General features: G+C 39.1%; 1 protein-coding gene across 2 annotated transcripts in view; it reads right to left on the reverse strand.

Moving 5' to 3' along the window:
* Positions 1 to 26,089, reverse strand: part of LOC119650168 — a 133,033-nt gene that overhangs the window by 83,493 nt on the left and 23,451 nt on the right. For both annotated transcript variants that reach the window (XM_038052718.1, XM_038052717.1), the window contains exon 2: positions 17,790 to 17,846. The gene's annotated coding sequence lies outside the window, so the exon portion shown is untranslated. The remainder of the gene's footprint in view (positions 1 to 17,789; positions 17,847 to 26,089) is intronic.

Consider the following 26,089-nt stretch of genomic DNA (forward strand, 5'->3'; position numbering starts at 1 on the left):
TAACAAAACAAAGATAATATATCTCTAAATATGCATATTTGTCATTCTTCATTCTAATGTTTAATCTTCTTCGAAAAATTAGGTCGATAAACTATAATTGAAATTAGTGGAGAAGAGGAAACATCTGCCAGATGACGGAGAAATATTGTAATCATATGGAGCCCGCAAGTGTGGGAAGGGTCATACCAGCATATAATGCCCCAAACATGATAAGAGGCATTAACTCTCATATAAAATACAAATTGTTTTATCGTTATGGAAAGGCCTAGCTACCATTCAAATTTAAACAAAAGAAAAAAATGCCCGCACAAAAATCAATAAGAAACCATATGAAATCTTTCAGATAACTTTTGTAATAGAGAAGATAATTTTTGCGGTTAGGTGCCAGCATTCATGAGATGAGTGTTCAAAAAACACAAATAATTTTTACATAATTTGAGAAAAGAAAGGTTTACAATGCTGTAGGTGAAGATAAATTTCTTTCCCACCCTGCCCCTAATGCGAAAATTGAATTCAAAGGAAAAAGGTGGAAGATAACATTTTGCACTTATGAGAAATCAAGATAATTAGTAATCTACCTGGCAACTTAAATGCTACTAATCGATTTGATGGGGATTTTCCTCCATTTCTTTCTATTTTGATAACAGAGATTCAATCGGATGGTAAAGGAATAAAATTTAATCATTTTATTATTTGTCATTATCACGACTGTATTGCAATTCGGGTTGACTCCTATAATATTGCACAATACCGCGCAATATAGCGAATCTGACAAATAAAATTTAAAAATAAAAAAAAACTTCAAAAAAGGCAATCTTCCAATATATAGTGAGACATTCATTGATAGTCATTATTTCTTTTTAAAAACAATTTGAATTGGAGGGAACAGAATCAACCGTTTGTTTTAAGATTGTGCGAAAAGTAGTATGAGATTATCACTATGCATACCGCAAGCAGAGAAGCACTTTGCGCTCTGCTAATTGAACCAATGAAAGCTCTAAAATTAAAGGTGGTTTCTCTTCTTTTTGGGCTAGAATTTTACTTATTTAAACTAGTGCTGTATTTCGGGAATCAGTTGGTTACGTCTCCAGGACTTGTTCCGGAAATAAACACTAAGAAGAGAACAACTGGCTGCAGAAATGCAGTCCCTGTTTTAATGGATTAAAGTGTAGCCAAAAAAATGGAATCATCCTTAATTGTAACCCTTAAAATAATAAATTTAATAAAACCCTATTATGAAGTTTAAAAACTTCCATCATTTCCTTCGTTATAGCCTGAAAGTCAACGGTCTAAAAGAGAAAGCAGATGCCTGTCTCCTGTAAACTCCTTTGTGGAGCATAGGACATCAACAAACGCCCTTTTTGCTTATTGTTATTTCTTTTCGTTTAATTTTTACTCTTTATCATTATAATAAATTCTGTCCATGCTTATTTCAAAAGCGAACCTCAACAGTATGCTAAAGATTATAAACAAATTCCCCCAAGGACAACATTCACTCAAAAAATTGAACAAAACAACCAACGCTCGCGGTTCAGCCCTCAGGGCTCCCACTACTGCACTCCCTCTCCATAATGTGTGACCTATCCACTGCTGCCTCCGCTTTCCGATCACATTACGTACAGGTACCAGGCCTGTGCACCGAACAAGTTCCAAGTATTAGGCCACCGTACTCCGATGATACGACACAGATAGGTGTTCACGAAGGCTCGGAGCCTTCAAGTGACAGGGGAGAAAGTCTCACCTTCGAGTTTGGTGATGAGATAAACGCATTTCCAGATTTTAGACAAGGTAGCGTAAGCGGATCTAACGCTGTTAATGCGTCGGACAGCATCCAGTTCAGTGTCACTGTCGGCAGAAACCACGCTTCCTAGATATATAAATTGATCCACGTCTTCGATGCTTTGCCCATTAATGCAGTTAGAGAGAGTACGATGAGTCAACACACTGAGTACCTTGGTTGGAATTGTGTTCATCTTCAGTTCAACTCTACTTGCTCTCTTTCCAAATCCAGAGCCATTTGACGAAGGTCCATGATCCGATGAGAGAGTAAACAAATTCATAATCGTAGTCAAGGCACCATGAAAAACGTCACGGATAACAAGAAGAAATAATATTGGTGACAAGATGCAACACTGGCGAAGTCCGCTTTCCACCTCAAAGTCTTCTGAGATTTTACGTTATTATATATCGCCCTGATAATTGCTGAAACTAATAGCTAATCCTGAATGTTCTTCCCGTGTAGAGCACGCCAGATGCACTTCCGCACTTTTCAAAATATTCCCCTAGATGATCAATACATTTTTACATTCGCCCAAACCATTTGTCATAGCATTTCTGCCATTCCCAAAGAAGTATACCAAAAATAAGCGTTCAAATTTCAACTGCTCCTTCGGTCATAGGAAATCGTTTACCACGCATTTTTTGCACATTCTGGAATAAAAAGAAATCATTGGGTACTAAGTCAGGGCTGTACGGCGGATGACCCATTAATTCGATGTTTTCGCTGGGCAAACATTCAATTGTTTCATGTGGTGTGTGAAAACTCGCATTGCCATGGTCAAGAATTTTTCTCCGATTGTACTTATATTTTCTTATTGATGGTCTTACGATCTGAGTGAAGTTATGTGGTGTTTCCAACGATTAATATAACTTGTTAGCACTGATGAAGGGAACAAGTGGTTCCCGAAATATCGGTATTTGCAAGAATAAATATTCACACCAACGAAAAAAGAAACAACAAGTTTTTATTATTCCAGGTCTTACGATTCTCTAACATGTCCAATTTTTCCGAAAAAAAGGCGACCATTTGCTTGGCTTGCTCGAGTAACTTTTGATGGATTTTTTTCGTCTTGGAAGACCCATACAATTGATTGTTTTTTTGTTTCGAGCTCATATGCATAGATCCATGTTTCGCATGTGTAAATATTATATAAGGCATTTGGTGCACCGCGATTGTATTTTTTGAAATTTTTTTCCCACCAAGCGCCGCAAGTCTTTTTTTGGGCGATTGTCAAATTTTTGGGTGGCCATCTTTTTTTACGTCCAAGTACTCATGCAAAATGCTTCTCATACTAAGGCTCAAACAAGCCTTAATCTCACAGTATATCACATGACGATCTTCCATTATCATATTTTTCACAGCATCAATGTTTTCTGGTACAATAACTGATTTTGGACGACCTTCCTTGAAACCGGTTTTTGAGTGAATTACGGCCACGACCAAATTCATTAAAGCAGTTTTTTACAGATAGAGAGTTGATAGAGTTGATCGAAACACTCTGGTCTTGATAATCCGCGTCAAAAATCATAATAAATCATCGCACGAAAATGTTCTCTTGTTAATTCCATTTTTTTGTGGTGTCACAATTTTCAAGTCACTGTAAACAACACATCCTCGTATGTCAAGACGTTCTGTATACTTATACCTTAAAAAATGTCAAACTTCAGGAATATATCAATGGTTTGCATCTGACGACACCAGTTGTGTATAGGTTAAGTACATATGGGGCAGCCCTCGTATGGTCAATGCAGAAGGATCCGATGCGGAAACCAGTCTAGTCTCTGTCGATCAAGCTTCCTTTACAACGGCAGGGTGATATCCCACCAATTGTCATACTCAAAACGAATGCCCTGCTTTGGAATCTTAACGACCATCCCCTTCATCCACTTTCTAGGAAAAGTCCCAAATTCCCAAGATTTCCGTACGAGTGGAACTAGCAGATCTGAAGTAACTGCAGGTGCAGCGATAAAAAACTACGGGAAGACCATCAAACGTCCCTTCGGAAAGTAGCCGACAGTCCCATGTTTATAGACATTCTCTCAACTTACTCAATGTATCTGCTGTTCGATCACCAAGATAGCTCTCCCAATGACAGCTGGATCATACAACTGGTCAATATTGAACTTGGGGGGGTCGCACTTCTCCAACTCTCCCTCTAAATGGTAGACGCAACACACAAACAAAAGTACGCAGCCATCAGAGGCTAATATCAGCGCCTGTCTTGTTACGCATATCCAGGAGACAAATCCGAAATCTACTGCGGATCGCAAAATAGTCAATTTCATTACGTGCGGTATTAGTGAGTTGAAACCCAACTGACCTTATGGAAGTTTCTGTGCTCGAACAATGTGCCATAAATAAAGAGGCGGTGGAAGCTATAGAAAGCTCCTACCATTATCGCTATCATCGCCAAGAACAGTTCTTCTCCATCACAAGGTGTTGTCAGAACCCACCTTGGCATTTAGATCACCAATCACGAACACAATACTTATAACCTTAAGGAAGCCTCCCCTGAACTTGGTAAAATGGCTAGTAAAAGATATCCTTTTTCACTATATTGGAAGTCTCCGTTGGTTCATAACACTGTACAATTGTGATGCTATTTAACCTGTACCGGAATCTTGCAGTTAGAATTTTGTCAGAAACAGGTCAAGAGGTAGGCTTGCGTTAACTATCAGAAACAAATCAACACCCGATTCGGGTTTGCTACCACTTGGCTTTCCAGAGTACAAAAATAAATTGCCATAGGTGGGGGCAAGAGGGAGAGAAATATATTCCAGAGTCACGCCATCTTTGCTTCGACCCAAAATGTCCAGCTTATATCGTTGGAATTCCCGCGAGCATTGAAGACCCTCGATACCGTTTTCGAGCAGTGTACGCACATTTCAGAAATCAATTGCAGACCGTTTTCGATTGCCAAAGGTCATAGCGGTGATGTCAGTTCCTATCCAAAACGTTGATAACGTTTCGGTAACAGAAACGTTTTAAATTTTACAGGTTGTTAGTCCACAAGTAGGAAAAACTTTGAGTGCATTCTTAAGCCCCAACTCACAGGATTTAATTGGGGTTTAGAAATACATATATACACTCAAGGAATTTCCTGCTTGTAGTAAAAGGTTAATAGAAGGAACAAAAATTTGTGGACTAGTACCCTACAAATTTCGAAATTCTAGGGCTACCGAAACATCGCGAACGCTTCAGATAAGGACTGAACTCACGGTTGCGATCTTCTGATATTGAAAACGGTTTGTGATTGCTTTCTAGAATGTGCGCACGTTCCTCGACAAGCGTCCCGAGGGCTCCCATTTTCTCTAACTTCACCGATATAACTTGGACATTTTGGGCCTAAGCGGAGTGGGACTTCCTAGAATACTCCCCTGCCTCTTGTACCTATACTTTACTTTTGTACTCAGCCTAGTAGTAGCCAACATGAATCTGATTTCGGACTGCTCTCGACCACTAATCGCGCTCTCTTGGCCTGGGAGCCGATTTTTTACAGGATCTTAATTGCGAGATTCCGGTTCAGGTTAAGGAACATTACAATTTTGCATTGGTACGTACCAGTGGAGACTTCCGAAATAGTGCAGAAGGATCCTTTCTATTGCAGACAGTTCAGGGAAAGTTTCCTAGAGATGATATTGTGGTCAAGAAAGGTGACCAGAATACCAAGGTGGGCTGCGACAAATAGGCATAGAAAGACATAGTCTTGGTTAGCGTAGCAGCAACGGTGAAAGGGTTGTACATTTCTGAAACTATCACCGCTTCACGGTATGGTGTTCGATTTCAAAGCCAATTGTATTTTGATTAACCGGCCTTGAATATATAATCTGATCGACCATATCGGGGTCAACAGTAGATTTAGGATATGTCTTCTGAATGTACGTAACTGAAGAGGTGCTGGAATCGGCCTCGAAAGGGACCATCATCTTGGCGTCGCTTGCCTTCGCTTTTGTGTCAATATTGCATCTGCTACCAATAGAAGATAGTCTCCGTCTCCGCGATGTGACTGATGTCCAGATGTGTCCTCACCGCGGTTCCTGCGCAAGCGAAACAATCCTTATACAGCTTGGCCGATAATATTGATGAGCAGTGGGTCGCTGTAAAAAGTGTCTTTATCTCACAGACGAAGTACGGACGAAGCGGTCATCCCAAAAGGACGTTACAAGCCCTGGCTGACTCCGGAATCGTAAAGGCAAGTCGATGAACATAAGGAATTGAAGACTTTGTTGACCACTGCAAGTGGGGATAAATGCCGCCCACCGTAGCTCCGTTACCTTTCAAAAGTACGAGAAATGCAGCGTAGTGTACACCATGACAAAAGGAATTCCACCATTGGATTGGTCAATGAAGCAGAAGCAGAGAACAACGATTAAGCCAACATATATTACATAATGAAACAGCTTGCAGATGGTCGTAAGTCTCCACTGGTTCTAAAAGCGATATAAACTCGCACCCATGATAATGAGAAACTGAAGAAGTTTAAAAAACACTTTATGTTTTATCATTTAAACAATTGATACTCCCCATATAAAAGAAGCATTTCTAGGCTACGATTGTTCGGTGAAAGGTCCGATATTCAGCGAACGTGTTAATATTATATTAGCGGAATGCTCAACAGATGTGACAGTGAACTTACACAATCGTAATTAGAATAAATATTGATTGAAGATTTCCCAGCATGGTTTTTGATTCGAATCACAGCCTGCGATGAAAATTAGGTGCACCATTATATGTCGGGGTTAAAACTGATAGATATGGGACAAAAGAAGGGTGATGAGAGGACACCAATAAAGACAAAAGCCCGAATTTCAGCCTTGAACGCCGCCTTTTTTATCGGCGGTACGCTCTTATAATGATTTAAAAAAAAACTCAAGTCGAGAAACCGGAAGCTGGACGCTTCAAGTATGAAAGGTTTTGTGTATTTCTTCTATAAAGACATTTAAGTGTGCATTTGTCCTATTATGATAGTACATAGCACGTAATATATGCATATATTATGTGAGAATATCCACATTCAGTCTTGAATTTGCAAAGAAGCGACAACTTTGAGGTATAACTTACATTACTGTTTCGTGGTGGTAGATATACTAATATACTAGGTATAGTAATATACTATTATTAACTTTATTTGAACAGACATCGGTATGTGTGGTATTTCAGAACCTAGGCACCATATAGTGGCAGCCTTTTGATTTTTTTCATTGATTTTTTTCAGATTTTTCGTTGGTTAGTTTCTAAGAATGGGTCCGTTAAAGAAATGGCAAATTTCGACTCCCCGCTCCAACAAATGTTAAAACTAAGACCAGCTTCGGAAAGTACCAACCGACTCCTTTCATTTGATACCCCACATGACTAAATGCGTGTGACGGACACACAGACAGTAAACCGATTTTAACAAGGTTTTATTTGACACAACACCTTGAAAACAGAACTATTAAAAAAATCTAGACGCCACGAAATCTAGCCAGATTGAACCATATGTTAGTTCCAAATTTTCTTGTGAATCCCATCTATTTGGATCGCTCAAAGCACTTGGTTTTCACAAAAATTTCACCCTCTTCACCTTTGGTTTTCAAATTAATGTTTTTTGGGTGCGCATTGGGGCATTTGAGGAACTTTAAGCAGTTGATTGATCTGTCGACCGATGAGCTCTCCAGCAATGATAGCCTCTAGTGCCTTTCGGAATAATCTGTCTGGTTCCCAATGCATACGTTTAGCGTTAAAATTTGCAGCTCGAAAAAATATGCTTTCCAGAGTATTGAAAAGGTTTTAAAAAATTATTGTTGCCATGAATCTGATCTAATGAAATAGATTGAACAAGGTAATCTTTGGAATCGATAGCTGACGCTTTATAGTTCATTCAAAACAAATATATTATGATAAATGTTTTCAATGTTTATAGCAAATTTGATCTAGCCACCTACGTCACACATCAGATAACACCAGGCCATTCTTCAAACGAATCATGACCCTTCCAGACGAGTTATTGCCGTATTCTGTCTTTCAGGAAACTCTTTATTTTTTTATAAAGCGAGTATCATCTAAATTTATTTAAAAGTTATTGAAAAAATTCCATTCCTAAACCAGTAAGTCATATAAAATGTTCCCAAACCCACCTTGTATCTTGTCTTCCGTGGATAACCGAGTAAAAATAATAATTCATAATAAAAAGTTGATGATAAAAACAAATCCCAACAATACCATCAGAAAATATCATAATTATCGCTTTCGCTAGGTGTTTTGCACATTGCACATTTTCATGCTGTTCTTTTGACAACTTTGCATTGAACATGTTTATAGACGGAGCTAAGGCAGCTCCAATACATGGAATATTCGAACATTGAATCATAAAATACCATAATGTAAAATTGCAGCATATTATATTTATTTCCATGATCAGATATCAGCTGGTAACGTGATAATGAAACCTGCTTATCATAAATTTTTAAAATTAATCTAGAAGTGAGAAAAAAAAGGAAACACGTCCTCATACCAGTGAGGAAACTAGTCTTACAAGTCCATTGTTTGGACTTCACAAAAACTGCTGCTAATATCGATTCGTTTCGCTAGACCCAAAGTTGTAGCTGGTATTTCACCCCTAGAGGCAACCAAATGATACTTATTAATGGTTGACTGAATTTGGTCAAAACAAGTTGATGGCGAAACTGCGAAGTTGAAAAACCTAAATGCTTCTTTTGAAAAATGAACATACCAGCTTCCAAAAATATGTTACGATAATTTAACGTGCCAAGTGTAGTTGAAAAGTAATAAAAATTGAAGTTTTGAACCTAAAAATAACATTTGCAATTGCACACGAATTGCAGAGCCATTCATGTTTGAAGTACATTTGGAAAAGTCCAAGGACATATAACATCGACCAGTAATTACAATTCAAATTATTAATAAATTCCTTTAATCGAAAAAGTCAATTTATTTAGCTAATCCAAAAGTCACTGATCCCGATAGTCAATTATCTAATAAGAGAATACCCTTGGTTATTATACAAACATTCCATCAATATATCCACACAATTGACCAACTATTTCCATCCATGTTACTGCCCTCGAATCGCTCAAACATTAGCCGCGGTATGATGTGCACATTTCGATAAAGTTCACGGTCCTCTGATTTTAAATAATTCTCTTCTTTTCCGTTAATGTACAATGCATAGTTGAACGTATCGAATATAATAGTTGGCACCTTACATCAATCTACATCAACACTTTGCACAATGGCTCATATTGGATATTTTTATTCTACTCAGTTCCCCCATTCGGAAGAGGTCATTGTGATTTCTCCTGAGGTTTATTGACCGATAGGCATGTGAAATCAAACTGTTCACCTGTCACATGTCAATTTTCCGATACAATCTCTTCGCCTCGAGCTGACATAATTCGATAATGATATAAGCATAGAACGTGTAGGAGATGGAACAAGCAATTCTTGGCTTGAATGATTACTTTAATGGGAGCTGTGAGCAAAAAAGTACTGGAGTTCGTCAAAATCCGCACTAAATTGTTGGTTACATCATTTGGAAGATAAATGTTTTGGAAATGCCACAGGAGTTGATTTCCATGGATATTAAATATAGAAAACCACTCATATTGTTATTAATATCAAAGTATCGATTATATTATTTCCAGAACATGTACAATGGTTCTTGACCCCGTAATGCTTTTACCAGCATTACATTAATTGGAAAAAGTGAATTCGATGCCAATCTACGACCAAAAAGCATTCTAAATTAGATCCTTCCTTGATATGCGAACTCTGGAGTTATATATTCTGTCACTACATCAAAAGATCCGAAACATAAGGGGCTAAAGTATATAATTTATCAAAGATTATTATTATCAAATGACAGCTCCACCCCGCATCTCACTGTCATAGTAAACCTTTCCTTAATCTACTCCATCGGTTTCTTTACGAAACTTTGGAATTATGATCAATGTTTAAATTGAACTTTCATGATGCTGTTTAGAAGGGAGATTGGGCTTTTAGGAACGAGGACCAAGTTATTATTCACGCACCTCTAACTCCTCAACATGATTGTAGCCCTGATGACAGAAACAAGTGATTCCCGAAAAAACAGTATTTGCAAGATTAATAAATAATACTAGCGAAAAGCAAAAGCAAGTTTTAATTACTTCAAATTATCCTCAACGTGTCGTCCACCACCGAAGGGTAATGTACCGAAAATGCCACGACTAGCTCGAATCTAAGAACTTAATCCAATTGAGCATCCATGGGATGAATTAAAAAAAGAATTCGGGGTAAAAACGCCACTCCAACGAACGTACAGGAGTTACAAGATGCGATTAAAGGAGGATGGGCGGCGACTCCACAGGAATTCGTCAAAAATTTTCTAGATCCAATGAAAAATCAGATGGAAACTGTGATTCAGCAAAGGGAAGGGAATACTCGTTAGTGATCGACGAAAATAAAGGATTACTTATAGTTTGCTTTTTACTTATTTCTTGTTTCTTCAAATTCAATTTTAGATGTTATCTGTACGCGGCCATGAGAGAATGTTATCTCCAATAATCAGCGTTCTAAACCGATTTCATCATCATCCCATCTAGGCCTACCTTAGAATGGAACTCCAGACATCCCAGTTTTGCGCCGAGGTTCCCGAATTCAATATCCCTAAAAGTTTTCTGACCTACGCCATCATTCCATATAAGGCAGGGTCTGCCACGTCTTCTTTTTCTATCATAGATATTATAGACGACATCATCCTCATTAACATAGATTATCGCCGATATTTTGCTTATTGAACAGTAGGTGTACTAGCCCCCTTAAACGATTCGAGGATGACTATTTCAGTATTGAGGACGAAGAAACATAGAAATCCGCGAAGAAATCGGAAAGCGTAGCTAATTGAAAATTTATCACAAAACGAAAAACAACTAGCAGAACTATTGCAAGGTGGTCAACTAACTATTAACAGACGTCTATATGCCATGGGAAAGATCCAAAGAGAAGAAAAATGAGTCTCATACAAATTGACGTCAACAGACATGGAAACAGAAAACAAGCCGAGATACGGGAAGCTGGGCGCTATTATTAACTTTATTTGAGTAGATATCGGACTGGAGTGCATTTTAAGGTCCAGACTTCGTATAGATGCACAATTGTGATTTTTTTTCAAAATTTTCGGTTCAATAGGCTCTGAGAAGGAGACCTGCTTCACTTTTTGGGGTTACACATTTCGGGTCCTCCCACCCAATATCAGAAATAAGATTCGTTTCGAAAAGTACTACTTGAGCCCTTTCATTTGATATCCCTCATGACTACATTCTGTTAAAAAAAATTACAACCCCCTTTCGTATGCTTTGGAAACTCCCTCCCCTCGACCTCAACTCAAGATAGCGCCACTTGCTATATGTAAAGAGATGCATAAACCATACTTTCTCACAAATATTTGTGACAATTGGTTCCGCCATTTCCAAGTAAATCGGGTGTGGCAGGCAGACAGACATTGAATCGATTTTAATAAGGTTTTGTTTCACACAAAACCGATTTTAATAAGGTTTTGTTTCACACAAAACCGTTAAAACAACTTATGGAATATACAAAAAATAAATATTTTCTGCATCGAATTGGGATCTGGAACTTCTTACTCTATTGCGCGTATTATCAGACCTTCCGACTAACTAGCACTTCTTCAATTCCCTTCTAGTTTGTAGATTACACTAACACATGCAGAATTCTTCCAGCGAGGCATCCATAACTTAGCTGGAAAGTGGATGAAGGTCGTTGCTAAAGACAGAAAATATTTGCAATGAAAAGGAAGGATTATATATTAATGCTTCATTTGTCGAAAAATCCCGCAAGTCATATGAATACATCTGAAATTTTCTGCTCTCAAGACATTTCTCATTCGTCGCAAATTTGAGTAAATATTTGTTCACTTCATCCCTTGAATACTTTATTTATTCTGTCATTGTCTAATCTTCGTCTGGAGGCACATTTTTCAGTTTCATTATAATCTGCTTGGCTTCTTCTTTGGTCTACGCTCTCGTCCATGCCTATTTCATCATCGCTTGTATGAAATGCTCGATTGTCATTCGCAACTTCGTCGCATTTTGTATTGAACAATTCTTGAAAATATTATTTTACGATCAGATTGCATCTAGCAATAGAAGTTTGTGTGTCTCTCGTTTAACCTACTTTCCATTTCTATGTACTGTTGGAAAGCACTGGGACACTGGCGCTCCTTCGATTGCAGATTTTTCAACTTCCTTCCTTTTATATATTCCATCACATGACTTCTCGTTTCTTTGAACATTTGACATTCTGCATTGTATCATTGAGAAGATTTTGTATTTGTTTCCTTACTAACTATTCCCTTCACAGTTACATATTTTCACTATTTATTTATTTCTATTCTTCATCTACCATTATGTTTTGTTATCCCTGCCTCCCTGATAACGACCGAGATTGTGTTACTACGAGTAATAAAGCGGTATTGTCCTGAAACCCACTACACAGTCACATGCACATATTGCCGGAAAAGCTCGGCGAGTCGTTGGTACAATTAAAATTGGTATGATGTTATACCCCCCCCGTCATGGTGACTTCCTAGTAAGACCGATCACCAAATCTATCAACTACCACCCTTTATCCGTGGCAGGTGCCGTAATTTTTTTCTTAGTGAGTAATCTGAAAGATTGCAAAATTCATCCACTTTTTCGGCCATTCCCCTTTCCTCACGGGGTTGAGACCACCTGTTACTCACTCCAAAAAACTATCTTCCATAATCCCTGTGTCTGGATTTGATCTTCAGCACACTTGTAACTTTGTATAGAGGCAGATTATCTTGGAAGATAACAGTGTTTGATGGCACAATAGTTAATATTTCACCATTGAGGAGGTCGCGATATTCATTCGCACTCATTGGTCCAGTAATGTCAATAAGAGGATCAGTGAAGCACCACGGTATAACAGCCCAAATCATAATGCCACCTCTCTCCTTAACTGTAGGCAGTTCGCATCGTAGGCTTCTGCTGAGGTTTTCGAAACATAAATATAGACGTTAGTTGGAAACAGCCCTCCGATCCTCAATCTTTTATTTATGCTTTTATGCTGGTGATGCCACTTTTTTGCAGGTTAGCGTTGGCGTCCGTTATAGCTGACCTTACACGATTAGTATTTCATCAGTCTGGCAAACTGATTGTCTAGGATATTTCTATGACAATGTCTGATAGACTGATGAAAATTTAAATTTTTAAATAAAATCTGTCAGTCTGGTTAGACTAATGATAAGTTGAGTGTAGTGCAGTTGTCATTGTGTTACTAATCGAAAGATGACTTCCGAAAGATTCGGATCCTTAAATGAATGTAACAAAGATGGGTTTTTGTGGTCTTGTTTATACGAAACACGTCAGACCATCAGTTTTTCATCAGTCCACTTTTGATGGGTTGACTTATGACAAACTAATGAAATACTGATTATGTAAGGTCAGCCTATGAGCCGCGCAGTTTTTGTCAACACAGTAGTCCTCAGGTAAGTGATGAGTTCTGCTGACAATTTCGTCACGGTAATTTTGTGTTGTCTTCCCTTGTTTTGTGCATGCCCTCATTACCGTAGATACCATCGCCTATAAGTCGCACAGATCAGCTGTTTCCGTCAAAGCCGATCCCGCTACTCGAGCGTGAACGATTCACTATCCTCCAAAGTCGGCGATATAACAACTACTACACTTAAATATAACCTAGAAAACCAGCCACATCAACTGCGAATGTTATCCTGGTCGCAAGATTTAGCAGTGATGCCGACATGCACCTAACTACACTCTATCGTATGGTGTTCATATTATTATGCTCATATACAATTTACTTATATACAAAAAATGCGGTCCGATAGGTACTTAGGTTACAAAAGAAAAGCGAAAATTTTGGAAATGTGGCGATTTATTTCTCTGCACAGTCTCCTCTTAGCTCGATACACTTTATCCAGCGATGTTCCAAATTATTTAACTCCATTGAAGAATACGTTTTCTCGAAGTCTACAAAATACGGAAATTTCTGTGCGACCAGTGACTTTTTAAAGTTTGGAAACAATGAGAATCCCAGTAAACAGTAGCCATCACCTTCCCGGCCGAAAGGACAATCTTCGGCTCCTTCGGAGCACGTTCGCCAGGTGAAGTCCACTGTTTCGCATCATGTTTCGTTGATGCCCACAAAACGACGCAGAAACTCCTTCGGATTGCGCTTAATCAGCGTCAAATACTGTTCGAAAATAGGCTCACGATATAAGGCAACTGGAGGTGGCTTTATGCCTATTAAAAAAAACAATTTTCCTGTTATCTGAGACTGTTGCGCCCACCATTCTTCCACAAGGACTGCTATGACACCGGGGTCTCAATGAATTCTGACCACTTTGAAGAAAGTAGGTTCCCTTCACACTTTGGAAATCTACATTTCAGCTTATTCCAGATATGTTAATACTGCGTATTTTTCAGTGTTGATGTTAGAACTCCTCCAATTATCCCTATGCTTTTATTCTTTCTACATTGGATAGCTCTTATAAATGTTCGCCTAGTTACTTCCCATTATATGTCGCCAAAGAAAGCACCGATATATGGTTGGCAGTTACCCCTAAACGGAGCATAGCGCCCCTATCATTCCTGGACGCCATCATTAACGGTTTGCTCAAATCCGTTTCAATCCTATATAGGATTTTTCGAGAAGCTTGCACTCTTCCTGCACTATCCTGTGTCATATGGTTCTGAAACAACCAACCTCGTTGGTCATTTTGGAAAAGTGGATTCCATTGCATGGCATAACCGGCAATGGAGTGTTCGCCTTCCTTAATGTGCGACCTATTCACTCCCGCCTTCCACACGCTCAGGGGTGACGGCAATGTATGCCAGCAAAATTCTTCGTTGAATCAGGCTAGAGTACCTCGATAATCCGCCCCAGACAATCGTTGACCCTGGAGGCTTCAAGCAACAGTGGACGTTACTTTTTATATGCTACTCGTATATAGAAGCATACAAAAACAGTTAGAACGAGACAGCCTCAATTTAATGGAAGTATTGAGATAATTGCATTTATGGATTTTAGACAAAGCAACGAAAGCGGATCTAGCACTGTTGGTACTTCGACCGACATCGAGTTTGGTGCCAGCGTTGGCAGAAAAAACACTTCCTAAATATACAAATTTATCAGCTCTTTTAATGAGGGAACATGAAGGCGCTTATCGCAAGCCGAATGAGTGCGATGATCAGTCAGACTAGAAGCTTTTGCTTCGTTCGTGTTTACCTTTAGTCTGATTCTACTTGCCAATTTCTTCAAGCTCATTCATGATTCGGTGAGAGAGCAGGCAGATGTCACATCGTCATAGTTGAGGTACATGACAAGGTGCAACTCTTAAGCACACTTTGGCGACCTCTTAAATTCAAATTTTCAACCTCCTTACTAAATTTTGCGGGACCAAATATAACCATTTCTGAGAACGGTGCTTGAGACTAACAGACAGGCAGGCAGACTATTTTACACAAAACCTGAAACCTGAAACAGAGACAAATACATAAAAGTTGTGCGGAAACTACTACGTTTTTAAATTTATGAAAGGGTGAGGTCACAGACAAGCATTTGTATTTTCGTCATATTCTTGATAAAAGCGGAGATGAATATCGATGATGAATCGTGGTTGAATCGCGCTGTTGCGGAACTGGTATGAGGAATGGAGGACGAAACCGATATTCTATACTTGGCTCTGGGTGCCAAAATAATTAGGACCAAATCGAAGATATTTGTCGAATGTCATGCCTAGATTCTTATAAGAGCAAGTTAAAGGCTGCCCTTCTAAACAATAGATAAAGGTCGGGAATAGAAAAATATAGGAAAAAAAGTTGACGAAAAATATCACAAATATCAAAACATCCGAACGGTCTTTGGTTTCGCTGTGCCATTTCTCTTCCAAAAACAAGAATCGAATCACTGTCAGATATTGCTTTCTCCTCATTTTTATAAAATCTGCGGACTTGCCCGCTTCCACATGCGCTCAAAACAAAGCTACGAGTCCGATTCGGCTGAAATTTTGCCGTCTATGAGAATGTACTACACAATAGTGAATATCTCTTGTTACAGGCCGGTAAGGCCAACTACTTATCGGACCCTCCTATACTATGCTATTCTTTTGGCTAGAATTTCTTATCGGTCAAGATTCATAAAACAGGCTTATTATAACTTTTTTATAATTTTCCAACAGAAAGTCATTTTTTGCGAGTTGTAAGGCTGACAAATACATTTCTGTAGGTCTGTTCCTTAACGTATAAATTCCAAACTAAACATTTTCTCAATAATTATTCACACTGGTAGACTAATAAGTGTAAATTAATTGCTAGCAAGTCTATTCGAAACTTTTTGTATCTCAACCGCTAATAAAACACAATACCATACAGCGCATTTTGCAATTGAATTTTCACTTTGTAGTATTACTATTATCACTTTTGGTTAACTTTATTTCCCAGCACTATCAAGTAGTTTTTCTCTTAATTGACGCGCCCCTATCAAACAATGCAACAAACTAATCTCATAAAATAAGCAGATAGATTTGCGATGAATTCAGCTAAATCCACACTGAATTGAGCGCTGTCCATGCCCACGAAAAAGAAAATTATTCTGTCCATCAAAGTAGAAAATAAAAATCTAATGAAAATTTTAATTTTATTGATAAACACCTGCTCCAATCCTTGTTACTTTACTAAATCCAATGATACTTCATTGAAGTCCGCACTTTTCTGGAGAACAAACACATTTAATTCATGAAATGGCCACTTCGAAGGAAGACGCCGCTATCCATTGAATTCCCCTCCTTAACCACCAAACTAAATTAAAGAAAGTAAAATTATTTAATTTAATTCATATATGGTGAGTTGAGCTACACTATGGTGCAAAAATGAGTCAATGTCATACGAAAATGAAAAAAGGCCCAATTAAAAATTGTTTATTCGGTTAAGCGAGTATTTTTTTTTATTGTATTGAACTACAATTTATTATTTCATTAAAGCATGAAATCAAAGTTAATAATTTTATAAACTAGTGAAAAAATAAATACATTTAAACACCAAACATCATTGGCTCATTTTTGCACCAGGCAAAAGTCTTTTCCAGAGTTGATTGATTCCGTAAGGATGCCCAACATGGAGGAAGAGCTGGTACCTAAAGTAATCCCAACAATTTCTAACTGAATTTAAATCCAGACTCTGTTTTAGCTGCTTGAAGACTTCAAATTCATGGTTTCTGATCCATTCCTTTGCGATTTTTTGCCGGAAGTTTAGGGTCATTATCATGTTGAAATATGACCCCGCGACGATACGTAAGAGCGATACACTGTAGTTTGTACATGAGACGGATTTGAAGGACCTCGTTACTTTACTCAATCCCATGCTCGCCCATATAATTGACACCAATTTATTTTGGTCTTATCAGACCAAATTATCTAAAAACCCCTGAACAAATTTTAATTCGCTTAGACACAAAGTAAAAAATTTTAACTTATTGAATTCCAGTCTCAAGTGGCCCAAGATTCGTACTTTTTCAAAAAAATCCCTCCGTTTTCTGAGAGTTTTCGGAGAAAGTTTTAGCTTTTTATTCTTCACAAAAGCTTTCAGTCCAACATCATTCAATGCTCTTGGAATTGTCTATCACTAATGGGAGTGTTCACAAAAGCAGTAGCTTCTTTATCCCTTTCTAGCCTACCAAAAATACGCCAACTGATGCGTCACATCTCATGCGTCAGCTGTAACAATCTTTTATGAGCATCTCTTTTTGGAATGAGAATTTAGGAGAGTTTAGTCGGATTTAAATTATTAATAATTTTCACCTCAGATTTTTTACCAATCCACAATAATTTTCCATTTCCTCGACCTTATGGGATGCATTCTAGTAATTTTATATAATATTATCTTCTTAGAGAGAAAACTGATACTGCAAAAGATTTTTGACAAATATAATTATATCACATGCGGTGGCTGTGTTTAATTGTAACACTTACTTGTAAATGAGATCTGTCCTTAATATATTTGAGATCCTTGTCCATTAGAAAGGTGCCCTTTAAAGAAAAAAAGATAAAATATAAAAATTGATTTGAATATCTCAAGAAATATAATTTATTTGATAAAAAGTTAAATAAAGTATTATAATTACGCACCACATGCTAGCAATAGGAAAGAATGTATCTTTTCTAATCAAAAAATTAAAAACTCAGAAAACCGAAAGCTGGACGTTTCAGGAATGAAAGGTTTTGTGTATTTGCTATGTAGAAACATTTGAATGGACATTCGGCCCATTAGTGCCTAGCACGCCTTCTACGTCTTACAATTTGCATTGAAGCGACAATTTTGACCTATTATAAATTTGTTAGTAATAGTGCGTCTTCACCAAATCTGGTAGGATCATGGTTTATACCCTATATTACTGCAAAATTTCATGACTGTACATAGCGTTAACTTAAGAGGGATTCCGCAGTCAATTACTAAAAATTATAGTCATACACTATTAACTTTCGACTGGGGGGTCGGGGGTTTAATTTGATACCCCATATGGCTATATTTGGTGAGAAAAAATTGTGCCCCCCCTCCCCTCTTGTGCATGTATGGAGACCTTAAGTTCCACGTAAAACGATGTAACTCACTAGATGCGTTACACAAAATCTTTTTACCTTTTCTTAACAAAGCAATGAAAGCGAAAAGCACGTGAAAACACGGTCATTGCTTCGCCTGAATTGGTGGTGGTAATCGCTAAAGCAATGCCTTTCGTGGATGAGAAGATTTTTAAAACCTACCCTTTCCGCAGAAAACATCAGCCATTACCTGACTTCAGTAATGATTTGGGCTGGCTTATGGACCAACATCTTCATCGTTACAAATGTCAATTTCGCACAACGTGCTTCAGTCCTCTATTGGACTTTCTGAAAAGCACATACTCTTACTAATTTGTTCAGAGCCAGGTAGTAAGAGTCACCCAATCGACAACCGTACTAAGGGCAAATAGCTTCTAGCAAGCACATATATAATATATGTTATTAGCTGTTGAAACTGCAGATTTTAGACAAAGCAGATTTAACGCATTAAAAGTGAATACCAAATTGACTGATTTTCTTTCCGAAGAAAGGACGTAATTAATCGGATGACAAGGAAGGAAGGGAGGAAGGAATTAATGGAATTATTTTGCAGCTTCTGATTAGCTTGTAGAGCAATCGTGAACGTCCTTTTATGGCATTTTATCCTAGGCCCATTCTTCCTTTCCTCCTTGTATTCAGCGATCCACCGTTAAGTCCCCGCACTCAACCAAGATTTATGATTTGCTTATAAAGTATAACAAACAACTTCATTTGTGCTGAATACAAATGATATTTGACATAATGACCTTGAGAGCCGAATGTTCCCGATCTTCATGCAAGACCGTAACGGTACACTACAGTACACCGTAGGAGGCAATGTGGTCAGCATTGCGCTTGCCCGAGATTATTATCCTGATTTGACTCAGGTACTCATTCACAGCTGAGTCGACTGGTATCCGACATCTCACGACAAAAACCTCTCTGTCACCAGCCGCTACTATAGCCAAGTGCTCTAACCACTAAGCTATCCAGACGCCAGTTTGATTTTTGTTTTTATAGAAGCATAGAATTGAAATTAAAAAAAAACCAAAATGTCTCCCTCTGATACCTATTCAACTTGCTGGGTATTTCGACTGGCACGAGACACATCACGAAAGTAAAGTAAGCGATATTTCTATTAAAAAATGTATTCATGTGATCTAACTAGTAAACATTGACATATTTTCTATCTACCTAATCGCTTTTTCGATTTATGTAATTGTGAGCCGTGGCAGACCCTCAAACAATCCTCCCGCCATCTTGTCCTTCTAAGGCAAGACCTCTTGCTTCACCTCTACGTTGGTTGACATTTTTTTCCATTCGTGTGAGTCTCGAGGTAGGTGAACAAAAATGAAAGTCTGAAAACATAACTTTAGTGAAGTGTGCGAGATGATTCAAAATGCTCAAAAGCCAAACTCGAGACAAACACACTTCCTTAGACAGCATTCCTCTTTGTTCGTTTTGCTGTCTTGAGATTTTTTAGAATCTCATGGTATCGTACTGTATTAAAAACCTCATCTGAACCGGGAAATCGATCAAAATGATCCCTTTTCGGTCCCAAAACATATAGGCCGAGTGTCTCTGCCGGGGCATGTCGCCACTTTGATGACTGCCTTTTTGTCTCAGTAGTGTGATGAGCTACCAATGTTTTGTCTCTAATTACAGCCGAATCAAAAAACTCGTGAACGCTAGCAACCCGATCCAGTTTGCGCAGTTCTGCCAATTGATTTCAAACCAATTCAAATTTTTGGAATTCCAGCATTTCTGAACATCAATCACATCAAATCAGGCTTACAATTTATGTGAAGCATATTGTCTCCTAGTATAACGTAACGATCTTCAATGAAGTTCTCTAATACGCTACAAGGCCTAAAACCAAATTGGACCTCCACGCCATCGATTATGTTTAGCTAGGGTAATAGTCACGCTTTTCTGCGGAAATTAAAGGTCTAACACTATGACAGCCTAGGTTAAGGTCCAAAATCTCATTTTTCTTACTCCCGCTTCTAGTAAGACTATTACGCCAGCAACAAACATCACCCGCAATTGGATGGGATGGTGAGGCACAATATAGAATCGTATTAGTACTTGGAGAGTCAGTCAGAAGTAAAATATACCGAGTCTGGTCTCAATAGCAAGTTTAAGAGCTCTATTGGGAACAGCATCCAGACCGGGGGTTCGTTATCACCAAGTCGTCTTCTAGATCGTTGGCAGATTCTTCTAGCTCGAAAACATGCAGTCCGAAACTGCACGATCTCTTCATTCCAGCGAAAGTTTGACCGCCGTTTTGCGAAGACTCACCGCCTCGTTGTAGCAGCGTCGCATGCTCTCATAATGCGTCTCATCATTTGCTCTACTTGTTTTGAAGCCCCACCACCGGGATTGTGGCGTCCCAATAGCATCTCTATAAATGAATCTTCTTCAAACTTTTTCATGGACCAGCCCTGGTGGAGGAAAATTGCCTGGTGGTCACTATGAGTATAATGGTCACTGACAAACCATGCCATTCTCGCCGCCACTGTGGTACTCACATATGTCAGATCGACTATTGAGTCCGACCCTGCTCCACGAAAGGTGGACACATTTCCCGTATTTGCAAGCACCAAGTCTAGCTCCACGAAAGCCTCGAGCACCTGGTGATCGTAGTCCACGCGTTGAAATCATCCGTTATGATTTTGGGTTTTCGACTCCTTGCATCCGAGACCAATATAGCTAGCATTCCTTCGAATTCTAGTATTGTCGTGCTCGGTGGAGCATAGCAACTAAATATGTAGATGGCAGCTATTTTTACCCTGTCGACTCCAACTTCAGGCAACTCCATCACTTCTTGAATGGCTTGATTTCCACACGCCCATATTACCGCCTTGTCAGTTAAATCTGTAGTCCAGGCACCGCTCTTATTGTTACGATAAGGCTCGCTGATTATGGCAGCTTCGATTCCTTTCTCATAGATAGTCTGCGAAAGGTCTTGGGATGCCTCACAGTGGTTGAGATTGATTTGCATTAACCTCATTTCTTTACTGCATCCAAGGCTCTCCTAAACATTGGGCATCAGCTGTTACCTGTAACGGGCCGACAGTCGACGCCGCCCTTTTTTTCCTTGCAAAGCATACATTCAGGCTTAGCCTTGCACTCCTTAGACATATGACCTTCTCCCCCATATTTTCTGCAGCTTTTTGACCTGTCACAATCACCGGTGCATTCCGCCGCTATGTGGCTAAATTCAAAGCATCTAAGGCAGCGCTTGAGAGACACCTGCTCCCGAAGTCGGCAAACGACCCAACCTATTGTTACTTTACCGGTCGCCAGTAGTTCAAATGCTGCTTCAGCAGGTCAGCTTAAAGTTGCCGTTTCCGTGCCTCCGTATGCCTTCCTCAGTCCTATGATTGCGGAATCTTGCAAACCCAGTTGTCCGAACTCCTTTCTACGACGTCATGGATATCCTCCTTGCTCGTGACTTCATTAATGTCCTTACATTGAATCACAATCTGCTGCTTTCTGGCCCGTACTTGTGCTTCTTCCCCTAAGGACTTCTCCACCTTGCCGGAGATATTTTCAGTCGGTTATAGCAATTGATACCAAATTTGGTGGAAATGTAGGAACTGTGAACGCTCATTAATACAGTGAGTTACATCATTCTACGTCGGATTTAAGCGGGGTCATGCAAAAGGGAGATGTAATTTTTTTTCTCATCAAATATAGTCATGTGGAGTATCAAATGAAACGCCTCGGTGAGTACTTTCTGAAGCCGGTCTTAGTTTTGACATTTGTTGGTAAGGTGGAGAGTGCGAGGGGTCGAAAGTGATAATTTCTTCCAACGACCCATTCTCAGAATCTACAGTTGTCGCTTCTGTGCAAATTCAAGACTTTGAATATCAGTATAACGCGCAAGTGGATATTCTTACATAATATATGCTAGGGACTAATGGGGCAAATGTTCACTGAAATGGTTTCATAAAAAAAAAATACACAAAACCTTTCACACCTGAAGCGTCTAAGTTTCACTCTCACGATTTCTTTTTTTCATAGCAATTTTATCATAATTGAATGACTTATATATAATACAATTGATTATGTTCTATAAGATAATATTGATAACTTCATGTTGTTCAGTAGCTCATATGGTTGCTCCGATTTTATTCTCAAATACTGCACCAATTGAATTTCTCAAACGTACCAAATATTCCATCACTGGCTACTCATTTGACAAAGTTAAACGGAAGCCAAATGAAATTGTATCAAGTGTTTGATAAGAAATTGAGTCCAACCTGCATTCTTCTTTCCAGATAAGAAATACATATAATGGGGGAATGGTCAATCAATTTAAAACTTAGTGGAAGTTCTTGGACTTTAATGCGTTTATCGATTGTTTTGTTCGAATCGCATAAGTTTTATAGAAGTAGCCAATGACAAGACATTTAGTTTGTATAACTTCAAGATTGTCTAGGCTAGGCTCCATTCCTTCCGAAGCAATGCAAAGCAAAGAGGAAAGTAGAATTCAATCCAAAGCACTGAATTCCGAGAAATACATACAATGTGCATTCAAAACAAATTTTCTCATCCATTCACCGAAAAAAATAATCATTGCGTGGGGGCTGATTCTCTGGAAATATTCCCTGCAATGCCATCGCATGAGTGTGAAATTGCGATAAACATTGAGAATTCAAAATGTACAAAGAAGAAGAAGCAAGTAACTATAAATGGGAACTTAAGTGGAGTTTTCAAGGAAACTCCTAAACGCGCCTAATACTCGTATGCATGAAGAAAGCAGTCTTATAGTCTTACATTCATTCTCTTTGTTTCAATTTTGGCAGAGCAAACAATTATCAGCTCCAATTTCGAGTGAATTTGAGCAAACAGAAAGATGACTGTTATTTCAGTCAGCGATAAAGCTTAAGCATTTAGAATGACAATTTCCAGCAGTTATATTCTAAAGTAAATAAAATTCAAGACGTATTCTAATTGGATCGAATTAATTTCGTATCAGTAGTTGTCGTCAGTAAACAAACGCTTCATTGTACAAGACACCAACCTCCATCTAATGTTTCTCAAAAGAATTCAACACAAGTTCAAAGTGCTATCAAACACAATATGATCCCGCAGCTTTCCTATGTAGAATTGTTTTAAATACTTAACTGATAACATTCCACAGACATGATGGAATAATGTTTAACAACAAATAGGTTTCAGTATTGCTGATTAAAATGAACCCGATTACCATGTAATTGTCCCCAACGCCGTTGTCTCTTAAATAGTGTTAGATAGCTCCACGACGACATATTGAAATTAAAAATATTTTCCGTGCGATTAGGGGCTTAGCACTTGGATTAACACTCGTAATTGATACTCGATCTCTGTATATATTACATTATACAATTATGTATTATATATTCCTATTGTGGCTTTACACCTTCAAAGTTCGTTACATCATTAGCGATAAGAGCAAACTTTCCACGGAAAATCAAACATTGAATGGAGAATTGTGTTACGTTTCGCATATTCCTGTGTGCATGATTACTTTTTCGTGTCTTCGCAAAAGGGAAATATTTCATCTCTGCAAAAATAAAGTGCACAAACATTGTTTTATTCAAATGAGAAAATGCATGGTGTGATTCAATAAAGCAGAAAATGTGTTATAATTGGGTACCCTCGATTTGGATTCAAGTTATGCGCTTCAACTTTTCTTAGACCTTCCAATAGTTTCAAATCTGAGCAATTTCGACGGTCTCATACCTTATACAGAACTACTTCCCATTCAACCCTCTCGAAATTTAATTATATCCAGCACTACTACTTAGATTACTACATCCACCTCAACTGCTGCGTCCATAACTTTGTTGGGGATGTACATAGCACAAAGAGCAATTAGGGTCCTGGGAGTTCAACGTGAGTACCTGACTACAATCAGAGTACCGCCGTGATTGGTACAGCGGTACTGATTTATACTGATTTCAAGCTCAGCAATCACACCAGAGGATGTGAGGCCTACTAAACAACTTTCCTGGCGGCTTTAGAAGGAGGTTCCGACCCGAAGGGGACGGCGCTGGGAAAAGTGAGCCAGTTATGTCAATGGATAATTGAGGCCTGCAACTCTACAATGCCACGACGCAACTTCCGTCACAGTAGGAAACAAAACTACTGGTGGAAGCAAGAATTCGCGCTATTGAGAGCATCGTGTCTGCAAGCGAGGAGGCTTTGTCAAAGGACCAGAGCGAAGCCAGCACATCAGCAGTGGGGAAAAAGAATACCGCGATCTTCAAAGTAGCCTTAAGAAGGCTATACGGAAAAGTAAGATGAATTGCTACAAGCACTTGTGTCTTGAAACAAATACCCCCGTGGGGCGCTGCTTCCAAGGCAGTAATGAACAAGATTCGTGGACAAAAATCACCCCAAGTGACGTGCCCGCAACTCTGGATCAAAATAATCGCAATCCTTTTCCCACAACAAGAAGAAAGTGAACCTAATCCAATGGTTCATCAGGACTTCTTCACAATCTCCGGGGTGACCGAAGAGGAAATACGGGATATCTGTGGACGAATTGGAGACAATAAGGATTCCGAACAAAGCCCTGAATTTGATTGCTAAAATCACGCCCGCATAGTTCATAAGTACATTTGAATCATGCATAGTTGAAGGATTGTTTCCCGCTCAGTGGAAAAGGTTTTGCTACCGAAGCTCCAAGAACCACCTGGCGCACCCTCTTTATATCGCCCTATCTGTCTGTTAGACACTATGGGGAAGATGTTGCAGAGGGTGACATACAGCAGGCTACTTCCGTTCGTCGAGTTAGCGGGTGGTCTATCGGAGTGGCAGTATGAGTTGAAGTCATTGCAACGGTCGTAGACCTGGCCCGGGAGGCGTCGGCCGCTGGTGAGTGCTGTGCGCTTGTAACGCTGAATTTCAAGAATACCTTTAACTCAGCCAACGGGGGTTAGACTAAGGGCACCCTGGGTAAACTGGGTGTCCCTGGTTACTTAATAATAATAATAATCGTTGGCGCAAACTCCGCCATGCTATTAACATAGTATGCTGGTCCCAAGCCCAGGTAAATAAGGAGGGTTTGAGGCAACGTACTCTGTACTATCCTCAGTAAAACAAAAATAAAATGCTGAGATCAGGGAAAGAGATAAATAGAGTACAGTTGGAGGTATTCTACTATGCTAAATCCTACCTGATCTCTCTTGGTGACAGGCCCCGCGACAGGTTGACCAAGAAAATGCATACAATGTCGTTACAAACATGATGATCGGTTTGAGTCACAAGCCTTGGAGAAATGCTAGGGCGTCCACCTTAGTCGACGCGGCAGGACGGGCCCCGGTCCTGTCGAGAAATAGGCAAGGGTTCTTGACGCATGGACGGCGTCAGCACGTAAGCCAGTTAGTCCGAACACAACGAACAAAACAAATACGTGTCTGCACACTAAATGTTGGTACCCTAACTGGAAAGACGCAGGAACTCGCAAGAGCCCTTCGGAAAAGCCGCATTGATATCTGCGCTCTGCAAGAAATCCGATGGTCTGGTGCCAAAAGCTGCGATATTGAACGCGAACGCGGTAAAAATGGCTATAAACTTCTCTATTTTGGTAACCCACACACTCAATATGGTGTTGGCATTTTGCCATCTCAGAGGGTTTCCGTGATGCCATTAAAGAAGTTGAACGATTTGATGATCGACTGATAAAGCTCACCATTATA

The sequence above is a fragment of the Hermetia illucens genome, chromosome 2 (genome assembly GCF_905115235.1).
Source record: "Hermetia illucens chromosome 2, iHerIll2.2.curated.20191125, whole genome shotgun sequence".
Classification (NCBI taxonomy): domain Eukaryota; kingdom Metazoa; phylum Arthropoda; class Insecta; order Diptera; family Stratiomyidae; genus Hermetia; species Hermetia illucens.